We start from the raw sequence: 19,595 nt of genomic DNA, 5'->3' as shown, positions 1-19,595 counted from the left end.
CCGTTCTCAGGGGGCCACTCCAGTGCAGCGACCCTCTCTTGGGGGGCCCCTCTCACCTGGGGGTCCGCCCCCTGCCTCCGGGACAGCCCCTCTTAGGGCCTGCAGCCTCCTCCGCCGTGAGCCCCCTTGGGGGTCCCCTCCCTCTGGACCCCGGGGCCTCCTCTCCCAGCGGGAACAGAGCCCCCCTGCTCCCCAGCCCAGAGCGACTCCCAGCCAGCGCCCAACGGGAGGGGCTGTTGAGCTTTGAACAGCAACGGATCCCTCGGGCCAGTCGGCCTGGGCCCCAGCCCCACGTCAGCCTCCCCGCAGCCGGCTGAGTCCTGCCTGCTCTGCCCTGACCCCCCGTCTCCCAGCAGAGCCTCCAATACCCCAGCCACAGCCCCTCCCCCGCCCAGTGTCTCTCCCCAGGTAACCGGGTCGCCTGGGCCCCTCTTCTCCCCCCTCCCCGTCCAATGTTCCCCCCTCGCTGGGGGCAGCTGGGCCAGTTGCTGGGTCCCCTCTGAGCCCCTTGTCTGTGTCTGGCCAGAGCCGGCCGTGTCCTCTGAGCAGGGCCGGGGGCACCAGGGCACCAGTTCTGGGCTGTTCCCTGCACCGACAAACTCCCCCCTTGTCACATTACAGCCACTGGGCACTGAGCCCCCTGTGTGCAACCCCCCTGTGAGCCCCCAAGCTCCCCCCTTGTCACATTACAGCCACTGGGCACTGAGCCCCCTGTGTGCAACCCCCCTGTGAGCCCCAAGCTCCCCCCTTGTCACATTACAGCCACTGGGCACTGAGCCCCCTGTGTGCAACCCCCCTGTGAGCCCCAAGCTCCCCCCTTGTCACATTACCCAGTAACCTGCGGGCACTGAGCCCCCTGTGTGCAACCCCCCTGTGAGCCCCCAAGCTCCCCCCTTGTCACATTACAGCCACTGGGCACTGAGCCCCCTGTGTGCAACCCCCCTGTGAGCCCCAAGCTCCCCCCTTGTCACATTACAGCCACTGGGCACTGAGCCCCTGTGTGCAACCCCCTGTGAGCCCCAAGCTCCCCCCTTGTCACATTACAGCCACTGGGCACTGAGCCCCCTGTGTGCAACCCCCCTGTGAGCCCCAAGCTCCCCCCTTGTCACATTACAGCCACTGGGCACTGAGCCCCCTGTGTGCAACCCCCCTGTGAGCCCCAAGCTCCCCCCTTGTCACATTACAGCCACTGGGCACTGAGCCCCCTGTGTGCAACCCCCCTGTGAGCCCCAAGCTCCCCCCTTGTCACATTACAGCCACTGGGCACTGAGCCCCCTGTGCGCAACCCCCCTGTGAGCCCCAAGCTCCCCCCTTGTCACATTACCCAGTAACCTCCAGGCACTGAGCCCCTGTGTGCAACCCCCCTGTGAGCCCCAAGCTCCCCCCTTGTCACATTACCCAGTAACCTCCAGGCACTGAGCCCCTGTGTGCAACCCCCCCGTGAGCCCCAAGCTCCCCCCTTCTGCACACCCCCCTCGCTCGCCGGCATGGGGCCTGCGCCCGGGCAGAGGGTTCCCAGGACTCAGCTCTAAGCCAGCCTCAGTCCCTGACCCCTGAGGATTTCTGTGCCCCACACAGGCAGCTGGCACCCGGGCGGGCCGTGCACAGGGCGGGGGCTGCTGTCTGCAGGAGCACGCGGGCGCAGCTCACCTGGGCTCCAGCCCATTGCCAGGTGGGGGCAGGTCCGGCTGCCCCGGGGGCTGGGCTGAGGCCAAGGCCTTCCCCCTAACCTGGGGGCTCTGCTGTGCGGGGCTGGTGCAGGGAGCCCTAGGCCTGCGGGCCACAGCTGGCGCGGGGACAAACCGTGGGCTGGCGCACGGCGGCGAGTGCGTCGGACTCCTGGGGCGGGCGTGGTGCTCCGCAGGGCGCTGCCTGGCTCCTGCCAAGGGGCAATTAACGCTGATCTGCAGAGACTCATCAGCCCCGTGATGGGAGGAGTTACCATGCCAACCGCGCCACTGGTCCTAGGCGGGCAACAAGGGAGGGAGGCACCGGCCTCAGCACCAGCCGCTCAGCCACAGGGGGCCCTGCCGGCTGTGCCAGGCCGCACTCCCGCGGAGGAAGAGCAGCCGCCGAGCCTGCTGCTGAGCAGCACAGCTGTCCCCAGAGCCCCCAACAGCATCTGCTACAGGTACGCACCGGCAAGCGTGTGTGAGAGAGTGCATGTGTGCACGTGTGTGCGCGTCTGAGTGCGCAGGTGCACGTGTGTGTGCTCACCTGAGTGAGCGTGTGCACATATGTGTGTGTATGAGTTTGCGTGTGCACGGGTGTGAGCATGTGTGTGTGCATGCTCAGGGCTGGGACCTCCCTTCCCCAATGGGCCGCAGAGCACTCCCTGACCATGTCACCCCCCACACGGCCTCAGGCAGCACCAGCAGCTCCCGCTGGGCCTGGAGCGGGGTCGTCACTGGGCAGAGCGCCACAAGCCACGCGGTGGCTCATTGGCGAGCCCTGCAGAGACGCGCCCGGGTGCACGGCCCCCCTGCAGCCAGGTCCCTGAGCACGCAGCATGCTGCTGCCTGGAGGCCAGGCGAGTCTGGCGGATGCGTCGCGGAGGAACAAGGTGCAAGGAACAGGCAGATCTCAGCCAACGGGCTCCGTCTGCTAAGCACGGTGCGCGGAATCGCTGCCGGAGACGCTGCCGGGGGGCAAGTGTCCGAAGAGGCAGACGCTCCCAGAGTGGCTCCATTTCCACGGAAGGAACCAAACCGGGAAGCTGCCCCATCCTCTTTCCCTGATGAGGGGGTGGGGGAAGGAAGCGCCATCTGAAACAGGCCAACAGCCAGCCCGCCTGCCCTGGAGAGGAACGGCTGGAGCGAGGCCCGGCCCTGCAGCCCGGCTCTCACTGATGGGCTGTGTCTAGACTGGCCAGTTTTTCCAGAAAATCAGCCGCTTTTCCAGAAAAACTTGCCAGCTGTCTACACTGGCCGCTTGAATTTCCGCAAAAGCACTGACGATCTCCTGTAAGAAATCCGTGCTTCTTGCAGAAATACTGTGCTGCTCCCGTTCGGGCAACAGTCCTTTTGCGCAAAAGGGCCAGTGTAGACAGCAGAGATTTGTTTTCCGCAAAAAAGCTCCGATCGCGAAAATGACGCTCAGGGCTTTTTTGCGGAATAGCGCGTCTAGATTGGCCACGGACGCTTTTCCGCAAAAATGCTTTTGTGGAAAAGTATCCTGCCAATCTAGACGCTCTGTTCCGAAAATGCTTTTAACGGAAAACTTTTCCGTTAAAAGCATTTCTGGAAAATCATGCCAGTCTAGATGTAGCCTCGGGGTTCAGGAGGCCTTTCCCTCCAGTTCCCGTCTCACATGGAGCAAGGGGAGCTGGCTGCCAGTGCCCATCGAGCAGCCGCCACGGCTCCAGGGGCACATCCGTGGCCTCCGCCCTCGTCTGCCCTGCCCTGTGGGACCAGGGCCCGAGAGGGGGAGCAGGGCTGGGAACTGTGGCGGGGTGAGCGCGACTCTGCCACGTGCTTTGCTCCAGTGACGCGGCGCAGACGGAGCTATGGGGAGCAGTCCCGCTCCAGCATGACCTGCCCCTGCCAGAGGAAACGAGCCGTTGTGTGAGTGCGGGCTCCGGGCTGCCGTGCACCCAGCAGGGCGGGCAGGCTGGGAGGGGCCCAATGTGGCACTTCTGGACTCGGCTGCCTCGTGTCAGGGCAGGATCTTTCCAGGCCCGTGGCCTTTGCAGAGCCCCTGCTCCAGCCGGTGGCCACAGACCCAAGTGCCATTAAACTCGTGAGGCACGAACATGGCCCCTCATTTAAGGTGTCACTCCCTGGGGCTCCGGCCACACCACTGGCTGCAGCTGCTCTGGGCGTGTCCCCCCGAATTCTCCCCATTCGCCCTGGCCGTCAGACTGCCCCACGGCTGGACTCGCGCAGGCCCTAGCTAGAGCCAGAGGGTGAACCCTTCGCAGGGAAAGGTCAGGGCACAATTAACAAAGCCCCTCAGGCCTCCTGCCAGCCCCAAGCTGCTCCCTCCCGGAGGGCGCGGTGACATGCAGCAAGACGCCCATGCTGGCCTGGCCAGGCAGGAAGGCGCGGGGTCGCCACAATCAGCGAGGTGGCATCTCGCCACCGCCCCACGGGTCCTGGCAAGCTCCCCAGGCCTGGCTCCGGCGCCACTCTCAGTGCCCCGGGGCCGCCCGACCCAGCCACACGCCCTCCGCTGCCTGCCTGGCTACGTGGTGCCATGAGTGGGACCCCTCGGGTGCCATCCCCCGCTCCGAACATGCAGCCTCACGGGCACGTTGCTTGGTAGCCGTGCCACACGGGCGCCCACGTGGATCAGGGTGCCAGGGCGCTCCCGCCCCACTGGCGCTGCCGGGGTTAACTCTGAGCTCTTGCCCCCTCACCTGGGGGCACGCGCCAGGGGCACAGAAGGGAGAGATCAGCTCTAGGGGGCTGGTGGTCCAGAGGCAGGACTCTCAGTGCCGACTGGCCCGGGCGCTCTGCAAGCCAGACAGCCAGGCCCCCGCAGACACCCCTGGACTGGAGCCCCTAGGGACCTGGAGAGGTCACGCAGCGGCCCCAGCGGATAGCAAGCTGCCCAGGCTGGCTCCTCGCTGAAAGGGCCCTGGGCCAGGACCCTGCTCCAGCCACCCCTCGCCCTCCGTGCAGCCACTTTCCCGACACGCCAGCCGATTGCTTTCCCCACGCAGCCACCTGCCAGGTCTTCCCGGGGGGCTGGGGCTGGGGGAGGACCTGGCCTGTGCTGGCCGGGCGCCCGAGTGCCCAGGGACAGACAACGCGGGGTCAGCATGCCAGGCGGGGGAAGGGACTGGGCGGGGCTGGGCGAGGGCAGAGCCCGTGGAACAGCTAGCACAGGAACCGGGGAGCAGCCCCAGAGCACCCCACCCCTGGAGCCCCCTTTCCCATGCCGGGGACATGTGCACGGCCCAGCCCCAGGGGCTGCCGAGTGCCAGCAGGGGCTCAGGCAGGCTTGGCCAGCCCGTCCCAGCACGCAGGGGAGCCAGGGCGCAAAGCCTCCTGCAGCCTGGGCGTGGTCCTCTCGGTGTCCGGCCAGCTGGAGGGACATAGCACCAGCAGCCACCTCAGCTGCCAGTGCCCCCGCCAGTCTCCACCGGGGCTGTGAGGGGACAGGCCGGCCCTCGCGCTCGTCCCACTGTGCTGGGGCGCAGGCTGGCGTGGAACAGATCCCCAGCTCCAGCGACCCGCGCTCGCCCTGGGGGTGGAAGGGCAGAGGAGCAGCCCAGGCCTGAGCGCGGGGCTGCGGCTTGGCTGCATTAACCTTTCCTGGGAGGCGCGGCGCCCGGCTCCTGCTCGCAGCATGACAGTGATTTGTTCCAGGCGCCGCGCTTGGCCTTGCAGCCCCCGTGCCGCGCCAGGCTGTCAAAGCTTCTGCGTGCTGGCCTGCTCATCCCCTGCGCGCTGGCAGCGCCGGGCGGGGCAGGTCACCTTGGCCGCCGGGACTGGCAGCTGCGCACGGCCCTGCTCAGTGCCAGAGCGCTGGGGCAGCTGCCACCCACCCCACCCCCACCTGGAGTCTGAACCCCTCGGCTCCATGTGGCAGGCAGGGGGAGGCAGCTGCTTGGGGACCAGGCCCTGAACCGCAGGGAGGCGGGGGGCCGATCACAGTGGTCCGTCTGCCTTAGGACGGTGGCCCGGGCCGGTGTTGCTATAGGATCACACAACCCTGGACCTGGCAGGGCCCTCGCGAGGCAGCGAGTCCAGTCCCAGCCCTAGGGCAGGACCCAGCACCGTCCAGACCATCCCTGGCAGGGTCTGTCCCACCTGCTCTTCAATATCCCCAGGGATGGTGTGACGTAGTGGGGGTACTTGCTGGGCTGTTGTGACCCCTGCTGTCTGGAGCAAGACCCAGCAGGGAAAACCTCGCTAGGCAGAGGTAAGGCCAAACTTGTTGAGCCAGGGGCCAGACACCCCCCATGGAGAGGAACAAAGGAAGGTGGAATGCTGCCCTGGCTGGGGGGCAGGGCTGGAAGTTGGTTGGTTGGTGGCTGTCTGTCTGTGAGGATGGATGAGACAGCCTAGGGAGAGGAGCTGGAGTTTAGGGGCCCAGTCTCCCCCCAACTCAAGGGGGCCTGAGGCATCCTAACCCAGCTCTGCGACCAGACTACATCTGTGCTGTGCTGTATCCTGGAGAGGCAATAAACTTCCTCTATTCCACCGGCTGGTGCAGTCTGTTTGTGCCATTTCGGGGTGCAGGAGATGGGGGACCCCCAACGCGCCGTCACACTGGTGTCAGGAGGGGGATGCACTGCACCCCGTGGATGAAGCTCCCAGCGGCAAGCGACAAGGCACAGTAGAAGCAAGAGCCCTGGAGCCAGGCGTGCTGGAGCCAGAGCGAAGCGGTTCCTGGGAATCGTGGGGCGCTGCAGCACTAGACTGGTGAGTCTGCACCAAGGGGACCAGCGGGCAGATGGCCTACGCCCGACTCTTGAAGGCAGAGCTGGTGGGGCTGTGCAGAGAGAGGGGCTTGCCCGTGTGGAAAGCAACCAAGGCCCAGCTGATTGCCCAGCTGGAAGATAATGACCAGCCACAGGGCCAGGATCTTGTCCCCAGGGGAAGCAGCCAGACCCCCCCTGAGAGTGTGTCAGGCTCTGAGAGGGGGAGGAGCGCTGGAACGCACCGGAGAGATGAGACAGCTTCCCCCAGGAGGCCTGCAAGCTGCGGCCCATCTAGGGCAGAGGCCAGCCCAGCGGAGCTGCGGCGGCTGGAGATCCAGCTGCGGATCAAGGAATTGGAAGTAGAGGACCGAGAGAAGGAGCGCCAAGATCGAGAGAGGCAGCGGCAGCATGAGCTGGCCATGGCAGAGCGGAGAACTGGCGGGGCACCGGCTGCGCCAAGTGCGGATGGGCCCCAGGGTCCCGGGACTGCCAGACGCTTGCAGAGGCTTGTGGTGGCCCAATTGAAGGACATGGGCGACATAGACGGGTTCCTCAGCTCCTTTGAGAGGGCCTGTGGACTGCAACGGGTTCCCCCAGCTGACTGGCTGCAGGAGCTCGTCCCCGCACTGAGCCAGGAGGCGGCCGGAGTGCTCAGTCAGCTGGAGGACCTACAGCCAGGGGATTACAACCGAGTCAAGGAGGCCCTGCTGCACAAGTTCGGGCTGACCCCCGAGATGTACAGGAAGAAGTTCCGGGGGGTACAGAAAGGGCCACGGGAGACCTATGTGGATCTGGTCTCCCGCCTGGCACAATACGGCCGCAAGTGGGTGTCTGGAGTCGGAGCCCAGACCGCAGAGGAGCTGCTCAGGCTGTTCATGATGGAGCAGTTCTATGAAGTGTGCCCACCCAAACTGAGGCTGTGGCTCAAGGACCGGAGACCAGAGAACCCCCAGGAGGCCGGCGGATGAGTTCACAGAGAGCCGGTCCGGGTGTGAACCGGAGTCCCGGAGAGAAAGGGAATCGCGCAGAGACCGGATCTCGGCTGAGCGACGGAGGGAGTCAACTACGGGGCGAGACCAAGGAACAGGTCATCTGTGCCCCAGAGAACCAGCCAGGGCCTGGACAGAGACAGCCCAAAGCCTAACTTGCCAGCGCTGTGGGCAAAAAGGCCACAAGAGGGCTCAGTGCACCAGGTCCCAGGACCGGGGACTTTCCAGGGTTAACTGGCTGGGGCGGGAGGAAGGGCAGGCTGCCCCAGAGGCAGGGGCTGGCAGGCAAACCTCAGCTCAGAGAGAGGGGAAGGATGCTCAGTGCACCTCCCCTGGGAGGTCTGATTCTCAGGAGGCGGATTTCTCCGTGTACCGGGTGGGGGCAGGACGGCCCTGCGGAGCGAGTGCCTCATACCCCTGGAGGTGGATGGTAGGAAGGTGACGGGCTTCTGGGACACGGGGGCGGAGGTGACTCTGGCCCGATCCGACATAGTGGCCCCAGAGCGGGTACTACCCCACGCGCAGCTGACCCTGAAGGGCATAGACGGGTTCCCGTTTAAGGTGCCTGTAGCCAGGGTGCATCTGAAATGGGGGGCCAAGGAGGGCCTCAAGGAAGTGGGGGTGCACCCGCACTTGCCCACCGAGGTGCTGATGGGGAATGACCTAGAGGAGTGGCCCCATGAATCCCAGCGGGCTCTAGTCCCTACCCGGAGCCAGAGCCAGCGGGGGGCTGACAACCTGGGTCCAGGGAAGGACTCCGGGCAGCGTCCTCAGGGTCCCATCCCAGTGGACACAGGGTCCAGCCAGGCTGGGACTCCAGACCTAGGCAGAGGTGGGGGACAGGTCCCGATCCCTGCCTCAGCAGCTGAATTCCAGGCTGAGGTGCAGGCAGACCCCTCCTTGCAGAGGCTGAGGGACCAGGCTGGCCTCCGTGCAGCTCGGCCCCGGGGGAGAGGTGGCCAGGAGAGATTCCTGCGGGAGCGTGGGCTCCTGTTCCGTGAATGGCTCCCCCCCAGGAAGGCGAGGGCATGGGGGGTCCAGCGGCAGCTGTCGTCCCCCGAAAGTATCGCCTCAAGCTGCTGTATTTGGCCCATGACGTCCCCGTTGGGGGCCACCAGGGGATCCGGAGCACCCGGCTGAGGCTGCTCCAGCACTTCTATTGGCCGGGAATCTTTACAGCCGTGCAGCAGTACTGCCGGTCCTGCGACTCCTGCCAGAGGGGCGGGAAGGCCCAAGACAGGAGGAAAGCGGCTTGGGGGTCTCTACCCCAGATAGAGGACCCTCTGGGTTTGCTGAGAGAGTTATGGGAGGGGAAGTCCTCCCTGGATGGAGCATCGGGGATGGAAGCCGCCCTGGTTGTCCAGAGAAGGCTCACTGGGCTCATGGCCCCGGCCCGAGAGACCCTGGCCAGAGATCAAGGCCAGCGGAAGGGTGGGTGTGACCCCCGAGGACAGGCCTGTGCCAGTCGCCCTGGAGCGGGGCGGCGAGTGGACAGAGGGAAGCCAGCTCATGTGGGGCCTCGCCACGGCCGGCCCGAGTCAAGGGGAGCACCCATGTCCCCGGGGCGGGTTCCCACGCAGAGGACCCGAACTTCCCTAGGTCACGAGCGGAGTGACCCTGCTCAGTTCGCTCTCGGAGGGGGGAGAACTGTGACGTAGTGGGGGTACTTGCTGGGCTGTGGTGACCCCTGCTGTCTGGAGCAAGACCCAGCAGGGAAAACCTCACTAGGCAGAGGTAATGCCAAACTTGTTGAACCAGTGGCCAGACACCCCCCATGGAGAGGAACAAAGGAAGGTGGAATGCTGCCCTGGCTGGGGGGCAGGGCTGGAAGTTGGTTGGTTGGTGGCTGTCTGTCTGTGAGGATGGATGAGACAGCCTAGGGAGAGGAGCTGGAGTTTAGGGGCCCAGTCTCCCCCCAACTCAAGGGGGCCTGAGGCATCCTAACCCAGCTCTGCGACCAGACTACATCTGTGCTGTGCTGTATCCTGGAGAGGCAATAAACTTCCTCTATTCCACCGGCTGGTGCAGTCTGTTTGTGCCATTTCGGGGTGCAGGAGACGGGGGACCCCCAACGCGCCGTCACAGATGGAGACTCCACAGCCTCCCTCTGCAACTTATCCCAGAGTTGAACCCCCGACAGGCAGCAAGTGTTTCCTAATGTCCAACCGGAGCGTCCCTGGCTGCTTGTCCCATTCTCAGAGGCCGAGGAGCCATTTGTCTCCCTCCCAGGTCGCGCCCACCCTTGGCCCCTCGGCTCCTGGGCAGACCCCCCCCCTCCAGGGTAGCAGCCCCTTCTCAGGGACCCCTCCTCTCCAGCGGCCCATTCTCAGGGGGCCACTCCAGTGCAGCGACCCTCTCTTGGGGGGCACCTCTCACCTGGGGGTCCGCCCCTCCGCCGGGCCCGATGTCTCAGCTGTCTCACCAGTGCAGCCCCGCATGGCCCAGCGTCTCAGCTGTCTCACCAGTGCAGCCCCGCATGGCCCGGCGTCTCAGCTGTCTCACCAGTGCAGCCCCGCATGGCCCAGTGTCTCAGCTGTCTCACCAGTGCATCCCCGCATGGCCCGGCGTCTCAGCTGTCTCACCAGTGCAGCCCCGCATGGCCCGGCGTCTCAGCTGTCTCACCAGTGCATCCCCGCATGGCCCGACGTCTCAGCTGTCTCACCAGTGCATCCCCGCATGGCCCAGCGTCTCAGCTGTCTCACCAGTGCAGCCCCGCATGGCCCGGCATCTCAGCTGTCTCACCAGTGCAGCCCCGCATGGCCCAGCGTCTCAGCTGTCTCACCAGTGCATCCCCGCATGGCCCAGCGTCTCAGCTGTCTCACCAGTGCAGCCCCGCATGGCCCAGCGTCTCAGCTGTCTCACCAGTGCAGCCCCGCATGGCCCAGCGTCTCAGCTGTCTCACCAGTGCATCCCCGCATGGCCCGGCGTCTCAGCTGTCTCACCAGTGCATCCCCGCATGGCCCAGCGTCTCAGCTGTCTCGCCAGTGCAGCCCCGCATGGCCCAGCGTCTCAGCTGTCTCACCAGTGCGGCCCCGCATGGCCCGGCGTCTCAGCTGTCTCACCAGTGCAGCCCCTCATGGCCCAGCATCTCAGCTGTCTCACCAGTGCAGCTCCGCATGGCCCAGCGTCTCAGCTGTCTCACCAGTGCAGCCCCGCATGGCCCAGTGTCTCAGCTGTCTCACCAGTGCAGCCCCGCATGGCCCGGCGTCTCAGCTGTCTCGCCAGTGCAGCCCCGCATGGCCCAGCGTCTCAGCTGTCTCACCAGTGCAGCCCCGCATGGCCCGGCGTCTCAGCTGTCTCACCAGTGCAGCCCCTCATGGCCCAGCATCTCAGCTGTCTCACCAGTGCAGCTCCGCATGGCCCAGCGTCTCAGCTGTCTCACCAGTGCAGCCCCGCATGGCCCAGTGTCTCAGCTGTCTCACCAGTGCAGCCCCGCATGGCCCGGCGTCTCAGCTGTCTCACCAGTGCAGCCCCGCATGGCCCGACGTCTCAGCTGTCTCACCAGTGCAGCCCCACATGGCCCGGCGTCTCAGCTGTCTCACCAGTGCATCCCCGCATGGCCCGGCGTCTCAGCTGTCTCACCAGTGCATCCCCGCATGGCCCGGCGTCTCAGCTGTCTCACCAGTGCATCCCCGCATGGCCTGGCGTCTCAGCTGTCTCACCAGTGCATCCGCGCATGGCCCGGCGTCTCAGCTGTCTCACCAGTGCATCCCCGCATGGCCCGGCGTCTCAGCTGTCTCACCAGTGCATCCCTGCATGGCCTGGCGTCTCAGCTGTCTCACCAGTGCATCCCCGCATGGCCCGGCGTCTCAGCTGTCTCACCAGTGCAGCCCCGCATGGCGCAGCGTCTCAGCTGTCTCACCAGTGCATCCCCGCATGGCCCAGTGTCTCAGCTGTCTCACCAGTGCAGCCCCGCATGGCCCGGCGTCTCAGCTGTCTCACCAGTGCAGCCCTGCATGGCCCGGCGTCTCAGCTGTCTCGCCAGTGCAGCCCCGCATGGCCCAGCGTCTCAGCTGTCTCACCAGTGCAGCCCTGCAGGTCCCTGGGAGGCTCCCTGTGGGGCTGTTACCCTCCCCACACCAAGTGCCCGCCGTGCAGGAGCCCCACTTGTCGGAGCTGCCGGGTGCCGGGGGAGCCGGGACGCTGCAGTGGGCCCAGGAGAGTGCTGAGCTCAGTGCGGCTCCGAGGAGGGACCCTGGCCATTGCTTGGGTCCCTCCACACCGCAGCCCCCCCTTCCTGGGCAAGTCCTTTGGGGCCCTTCTATAACAGCCCCTGCTCCGGTTCTCCATCACCCCAAGGCCTCCGGCTCCTCCCCTCATGCTGGAGCCCCAGCCAGAGCCCTGCCCTTCCCCCCTTTCGGCAGCCGCTCCAGACATGCCCTGCCCAAGGCCTGCTCCCTAGACAGCCCGCCCTGGGCAAATCCACCCTAGGAGCCCCCAGCCTTGCACTCCTCAGTTCCTCCCTGGCCACCCAACCACCATCCTCCAGCTGCTCCAGCTCCCGGCCCTCCTCTCTATACAAGCCCCTGGGCTGCCGAGCTCACCTGGGACCTCCTGCTTCCCACCCTAGACAGGCCTGTCCCCGCGTAATCTTCCCAGCCTGCTGTGCCCCGGCCGTCTCCCCTGCACACACGTCCTCCCAGCACAGCCCTGCCCTGGGCACTCGGTCGCTCCCTCCTGGCTCTGTGTTTGCCTGTTTCAACGCCCGTCTGAGCCAGTCCAGACAGACCTGCCCTCCCGGCCCACGCCTGGGTGCTCTGGGACGGCCCGGGGCAGCGCCAGGTCGAGGGGCCATTCCCGGCGATGACAGCATGTTTCCGAGGGAGCGTGCAGACAAATAAGGCCAAATGTTCCCCTCCCTGAGCCATCAAAGTGCCAATGGCTCCGTAATATTTAATGGCTTGTTGTGCTCCCTAAATGCTACACTGAAAAGGGTTATTAATGTTAATAGTGTTCTTATCATATTTTAATGGCATCATGTATAACCGAAATGTCATCTCAGCACAGTTCTCTCGCTCCCCCCAGGCGCGGCGCAATCGTGGTCCCGGGGGACGCGGCGAGGGGGAGAGACAGGGGGTCGGCCCGTGCTGGGCTAAGTGCCACCAGCTGGGACAAGGGCACCGAAAAGCAAGCAACCCCGCCCACTGCGGAGTGGGAGGAGGCAGAAAGCCGAGGGGGGCTCAGGGAACAGGCCCGGAGAGGGGGCAGCAAGGGGGAGACCTGGCAGCCTGTAGGGCAGGCGTGCCTGAGGACTGGCATGCCAGGCATGGCTCCCCGTGGCTCAGCAGAGCGGCCCACTACCAGGCCCCAGGGTAAATTGCAGGCAGTAGGCCCAGCTGCCACGTGGGGCCATCCCCCTCAATGCAGCATGGGAGCAGGTGCCAGGGCAGCCCCAAACCCCTGCCTAGCAAAGCCCCAGTCTGGGCATCTGTGGGTCCCCTGGCTCCCATGCTCAGCAATGCTCCAAGCACCGACCCGCGCACGGGCTGCCCAGGGCCTGCACACGCCACGTTGCCCAGCCACGGAGCATGAGCCCCTCTCCTGCCTTGCAGGGGTGCCAGCAGCCCACGGGCGGCACTCAGCCGGGGGTGGGAGCCACAGGCTTTGGGAACCGGCCCTGGCTGGCCCATTGCAGCTTGTCGCATGGAGTGGTGCAGGCGGCAGACGGTGACTCTGTGGGCAGGGTGCTCCCTAAGGCTGGGGGAGACCTGGGCTCAACTCCCGGCTTTGTATCAGGCTGAACAGGGCTTGCACCGTCCAGGCCCCCCCCACCTTGCCTGCCGGGGGCAAAGCTGGAAGGTTTTGTTTCCCCGGTGATGCAGAATGAAAACAAACGTCAAAGCCCCCCCCTCCCCCCATTCCTCCCAGCGGGGTGGCTGTTCGCCAGCGGGCAGCACCTCCCTGGGCTCTCGGCAGCAGTGGGGCTGGAGCCAGGTGGGTCCCAGACTCCCCAGTGCCCCGTCCACCAACAGCCATTCCCTCCCGCGCCTCGTCTCTCAGGGTACGTCTACACTACATGGCTCCGTTGACGGAGCCATGTCGATTTGTTTATTGGGCAAAGGGAAATGAAGCGGCGATTTAAATGATCGCGGCTTCATTTAAATTTACATGGCTGCCGCGCTGAGCCGACAAACAGCTGATCAGCGTGGCAGCCATGTACATTTAAATCGCCGCTTCATTTCCCTTTGCCTACAACCCTCATCTACATGGCTCCGTCGATGGAGCCATGTAGTCTAGACACGGCCTCAGATCTCTAGGACGGCGCTGCCCACCTCCTACCAGCCAGTGCCTCCTGCCACTGCCTGCCAAAGATGCAGGCACTGCCAACCTGCCTCGCCTCAGCCTGAGCTGGCATGTGCAGACACACGGAGCCAAGGAACCCCACAGTGCGCAGGCACAAACACACGCACAATGCCTGCCCAGGGTCCGCGCACACAGAGACACCTTCCTCCCACCCTGCTCTGACACCATGTGCACACGCACACAGAGCATACACTGACACTAGGCTCCTGTGATGGCACGTTGGGGTCCCCCGACTCCTGCACCCCTGAAATGGCACGAACAGACTCCCCCAGCCAGTAGAACAGAGGGAGTTTATTGCTTCTCCAGGATACAGCCCAGCACAGATGGAATCTGGTTCCAGGGCAGGCCTAGGATGCCTCAGCCCCCTTGAGATGGGGGAGGCTGCTTCCTAAATCCCAACCCGTTGCTTAGACTGCTTCCTCCATGATCCCAGACAGAAACTAAAAACCGTCCCTTCCAGCCCTGCCCCCCAGCCAGGTGCTGGTCTCCACCCTCCTCCCTTTGTCTCCCTCCCTGGGAGGCTGAGCCTGGGTGTCTGGGTTAATACACATTTGGGAGAGTCAGTGAGAATCTCTCATCACAGCGCAGGGGACCCCGGGTCACAGAGCAGACAGCCCCCCACTATGCCACAGGTCCCTCACCCTCGCCCGTTTCTGGGGCTCAGGCATCACCTGACACCTGCAGGTTAGTGGGGTTTCCTGACTGGCTGTGCCCTGGGAAGGAACACCCGGACTGCTGTTGGTATCCATGGAGCAGCAGAGCCCAGTGGGCTGTCAGTGTGAGGCTCAGGGCGGGCACTGAGTGGTGGGATCACATTGTTATGCAGGCCTGGGACAAGGAGCCAGGGCTGCAGAACTTTAGGAGACAGAAAGTCCCTTTCCTGGAACTAGAGCGTCCCCATCAGGCTGTGTGTCCCTGGTTTGTGTGTCCCAGAGGTCAGTGCAGAACTTACCTGGGAATCTCTGGTCTGTGCGCTAACGGGGATGTCTCTCTGTCCCATCTTTGGTGCAAATGAGGGCAGGGTCCTTCCTTAACCCTGTCCCCCCGGTGGGCCTTGCGCAGGAAACATGGGCAGCAGAAAGGAGTGCTTCAAAAATAGGCCGAGCAGGTACAGAATGGCGGCAGACCGTGCCTTTGCGGGTCACAAGCACACCAATGCTGCCTTTGTGACAGGTTCGACCTAGAGGAGGAAAATAGTCCAGTGATCATAGCAGCCTGCCGCACACTGCATAATATCTGTGAGGCTTGGGTGAAAAGTCCCCCCAGGGATGGCGCTCAGAATCAGAGCACCTGGCTGCAAAAGTTAAGCTGCCAGATAGAAGAGCTGTCAGGGCGACGGAGCAGGGCTTATTTGAATCAGGAAGGCTGTGAGGCCACCTTTTGACAAGGAGCACCAGTGATAGGTTTCCTGTACAGCACTAGACCAGGCTGCATTTTCATGCTTGCCCCCTTGCATGAAAATTGTGACTTATAGTGAGCAACTGATTAAACGTGACCCAAACATTGTGTGCAGGAGGCAAACAGAGCTGGCCTGCGTTCCAGAGAGCTCTCTTGAATTCAATACCAATGAACAGAACCCACAGGAGGGTGGGTGGGAAGGGAGCTAGGGATGCAGGACAGTAGCCTATTGCTGAGCGTATCCTGCTGGAAGCTGTCCAAAGGGAGGAGTCCATAGAGCACTGGGGTGGGCTGGGAATGTTTGGGAGGAGCTTAGGGGGCATGGCCAGTGGTTCTGTACTGGCTGCTGGGAGGGGAAGGGGGCGTCTTCCTAAAGTACAATTAGGGACGCCACCACCTCAGGTTCCTCCTCCGTGACTCACCCACATCTGGCCTTTGCTGCCGTCGCCGTGCCCTGCTATTTGCTGTAGGCTCTCAGGGCTGGGGCATCTCTTGGAACACCTGCTCCTTGAGCTGCCCGGGTTGCTTTCATACCCGGGGGTAGCGCTCCACCAGTGCGGAGGAGGTTCCCCCGAAGGCCACAGGAAACAGCACATGGAAGCCCGGTTGTTACTCCACACACAGGATTGGCTCACTACCGGAGAACAGGCATCCCTAACATACAAGTGACTTACTCTCTAGGCCTGGCCAAGCCCACATCTCAGCTAATACCTTAAACATGGCACATTCGACCTCAGGTGGGGGCTAGGGATTGAAAACGGGGCAAAGGATCTTAGAGTATGTCTACACTAGCCCCCTAGTTCGAACTAGTGCAGACATACCCTTAAGCTACGTCTACACTGGCAAGATTTTGCACAAATACTTTTAACGGAAGAGATTTTGCGTTAAAGTATTTCCACAAGAGAGCGTCTACACTGGCATGTGCCTTTGCACAAGAGATGTGCTTTTACCCAAAAGCATCCATGCCAGTGTAGATGCTCACTTGTGCAAGAAAGCTCCGATGGCCATTTTAGCCATCAGGCTTTCTTGCGCAAGAAATTAACGTTGCCTGTCTACACTGGCCTCTTGCGCAAGAACAGTTGCACAAGAGGGCTTATTCCTGAGTGGGAGCATCAGAATATTTGCGCAAGAAGCCCTGGTTTCATACGTTAGAACGTCAGTGTTCTTGCGCAAGAACTCCCCGCCAGTGTAGGCAGCCGCTTTTGCGCAAAATCTTGCCAATGTAGACACAGCCTTAGTGTTTAAGGGGACTAGGGACAATAGTGTAAATTCTGCCACCATTGCCTACAGGCTGGGATCACTGAAACTGATCTCCTCCCTGAGAGTGAGCAAGGGTGCCAGGGTGCATCTCCCGAATGTGTGAGGCTTCAGCCGCGGTCCCTGCGCTACTCACCTGTGTGCTGCTGTGGTCCCTGCACAAGCGATTACTATTTGGCACAGGCAAGTCTCCTACAATGGAGGAAGGGATAAATCAGCTCGGAGAAGAAAACTGCGGCCGAGGATGGGTGGGTACCTCCAGGAAATCTCTCTGGAGGGTTCCCGTGAGCTCTCAGTGTGCGTGAACACACCTTCTGTCGCACTGCTCCAGTGCACAAGAGACGTGAAGCACGCACAAACACAGCTAGTCTTTTACATTTCTATCCCTTCACCCGCTTCTAGAAAATACAGAGCAACAGCCAGCTGTACCGCATGCACCGGAGCAGCAGCTCCAAGAGATCGCGTACCAGGGCTCTCCTTTCCTGTAGCACATGCACGAGCGAAGTGGAGCAGTGCTGCTGCCGTGCTGGGTCACCAGACCCCTCTGCCACGCGTGCTACAGCAGCCGCCAGCTCAGCCTCTGTTCACGGGGCTTTTTCCTCAGGCTTGAGTCCATGGGCTGCTGCCTCCAGCCCTGCCACAGCATCCAGGGCCCCTTGGCGCGGAGATGGGCTCGCCCCACGGAAGGCGTCCAGTTCCTGAAGCTGTGGCAGGTCTTTGGAGCAGCACCACGATTTGCTTCCCTTGCCCTCTGGTACTTCTGCCTCAGCTCCCGTATCTTTGCCCAGCACGGACCGGGTCCCGCTCACAGCCCTTGTCCAGCAGGCCGGGAGCAATCTGACGGCCTGAGGCGGGAGCAGAGCCGGGACTGCTCAGCCTGCTCTCCCCACGGTGCCAGCAGATCCCACAGCTCTGGCACACACTGAGCGGGAGGGCGTTCGCCGCTAGAGCCATCATGGTCGGCCGGGCAGGGGCGCCGGGAGCAAACAGGCCTGGGCCTTTGACTGGGGGGGCGGATGCCTGTGTCACTTGGTGCCGGGCCATGGCATTTGCACTGTGGCTCACCCGGGTCGGGATGGGGGCACATGGCTGCCACTAGCCACGGCGCTCTGCTCCGCTGCTCTTGCTGAGGTGGCAGGGAGCTCTGCGGGTGGGCAGGGAGCTGAGAGGGTGGGTGGGCAGGGAGCTGGGCAGGGAGCTGGGTGGGCAAGGAGCTGAGAGGGCAGGGAGCTGAGAGGGCAGGGAGCTGGGCAGGCGGGGAGCCGGGTGGGCGGGTGGGCAGGGAGCTGGGCAGGCAGGGAGCCAGGCGGGCAGGGAGCTGAGAGGGCAGGCAGGGAGCCGGGCGGGCAGGGAGCCAGCCAGGCGGGGAGCCGGGCGGGCGGGCGGGGAGCTGGGTGGGCGGGGAGCCGGGTGGGCGGGCGGGCAGGGAGCTGGGCGGGCAGGGAGCCAGGCAGGCAGGGAGCTGAGAGGGCAGGCAGGGAGCTGGGCGGCAGGGAGCCGGACGGGCAGGGAGCCGGGCGGGCGGGGAGCCGGGCGGGCGGGGAGCCGGGCGGGCGGGGAGCCCTCGGGGGGTTGGCTCCATGTTCTGTTGGCAGAGCCCAGCAGGGCCGACCAGGCTGTACAGAACAGGATGTGGTTTGGAATCCTCCCCCCCCCCACGGCCACGTGACCCTGTTCCCAGAGCCACGGCCACATGCCGACGCAGCCCCCAGCATGCACACACTCCCGGCTCGCACGCTCTCTCCTCCCACAAGCTCTCCTGCCCGGGGGCCAGCTCGCCTTGCGAGGAGATGCCAGGGGCAGCGCTGCTCTGACCTGCTCATCTGTCACTAAAATGTTATTTTAACACTCCAAAGGGCAGCAAATACCACGGCCGGCTCCTCGAGGCTCCGATCGATATGGGGCGGCGCGGCTCACCTGCACCAGGAAGACGCAGCTGCCCTCTCATGAGCTCCAGAGCCAGCAGCCCCAGAGCGGGGGCGGGAGGAGGAGATGGGCACAGCGGAATAAGCAGAAGCCGTGACTAGCAGCGGCCTCCAAAGGCAGCCGACTGCAGGGGCGCTGTGCCCCATGTAGGACCAAAGGGCCCTGCCTTCTCCGGGCTCGCGGCCCCGCCTAGCAGCTGAGTGCCCAGGTGTGACAGTGGGGGTGCTGTCTGCTCTGTAACCGGGGGCAGCTGCCCTTTGGCTGCTGTGCCCTGGCCCCCGAGCATACAGCTCTGTGCACGCCTTGGGCAGGATCTCGGGGCCTGCGGCTGGGTGCCCGTCTGGCCCCCCGAGTCCCTGCACGTCCCTTAGTGCAGGCTCAGTCGAAGTCCAGGCTGCCCTGGAGAGTGTCTGCCAGTCAGCGGTGCCACCAGGGCGCTCTCGGCCAACCGCCCCCGCAGGGCCTGTGGCTGGTGCAGGTTCTACCCGCTCTCCCCAGGAAGTGCAGCGAACGCCCCTATTGATGGTAAATCGGCACCAACGTGAGAGCCGCTGCTGGGATGAACGTGTCGAGGGATCTCCCCACGGACACTGCTCGCCAGCGACCTCTCCCGGCCGCCGGTCCCGGCTGCCACCGCTGGGCTCTGCCCGCTGGAGCCGGTGAGCACGTTCCCTCCCTGCACTATTCACTGTGGCTGGAGAGCTGGGGACCCCGAGGGAAGCACAAGGGACGGAGTTTGCGGGCCCCCAGCCGCTCACAAAGCAGACGCACTGCCGCGTGAGGGGAGGACCTGTCCCGGGGAGCCGTGCGGTGCAGGAGGAGGTTGCAGGGCTGCCTGGCGTGTGCCGAGCTGGGACAGAGCTAGGCGCAGCACAAGAGCCATTCCTCACGAGGGGGAGACACGCAGCTCCAGCGCCCAGCACGGCCTGACATTCACAGCTAAACTACACTGGGAAGAGCCCAGAGCCGAGGAGGATGAGGATGGCGAGTCCTGCAGAGATGACGGGGAAAGGCAGCCAGTCCATTTGGGGGCAAATGAGCGGAGCCCTAGGCAGGCCGTGGGAGGGCGCAGCGGCGTGGAGAGCAGGCCGCACACTGCAGAGGAGTTTGCCAGAAGCAAAGGGAGGCCGCCGGGCGGGGGCAGGGAGGCGCCAGTCCCCACGTGTTAGCCAGGCTAGCAACCGGCGCATTGTGCACCCGGGCGGGATTCTGGCCCCATGGAGAAGCGGAGGGTTTGGGATGGAGCCTTGTTCGGCTGCAACCCCCCGATCTGAGATGGAGAACCAAGACTTATCTCTGTGGCCATTCAGCACATCTGGAGGAGGGGCGGGAGAGATTTGTCCAAGGGGTTT

The 19,595-nt window shown here is 64.2% G+C and overlaps 1 protein-coding gene across 1 annotated transcript in view; it reads left to right on the top strand.

The window, feature by feature from the left end:
* Positions 1 to 6,342: 6,342 nt before the first annotated feature.
* The window catches only part of LOC142818686 (START domain-containing protein 10-like), a 175,853-nt gene continuing 162,600 nt past the window's right edge, over positions 6,343 to 19,595 (top strand). The window contains exon 1 of the mRNA XM_075900009.1: positions 6,343 to 6,371. The gene's annotated coding sequence lies outside the window, so the exon portion shown is untranslated. The remainder of the gene's footprint in view (positions 6,372 to 19,595) is intronic.

Source organism: Pelodiscus sinensis, chromosome 17 (genome assembly GCF_049634645.1).
Source record: "Pelodiscus sinensis isolate JC-2024 chromosome 17, ASM4963464v1, whole genome shotgun sequence".
NCBI lineage: Eukaryota > Metazoa > Chordata > Testudines > Trionychidae > Pelodiscus > Pelodiscus sinensis.
Note: the sequence above shows the minus strand (reverse complement) of the source record. Positions and strands in the feature narration are given on the sequence as shown.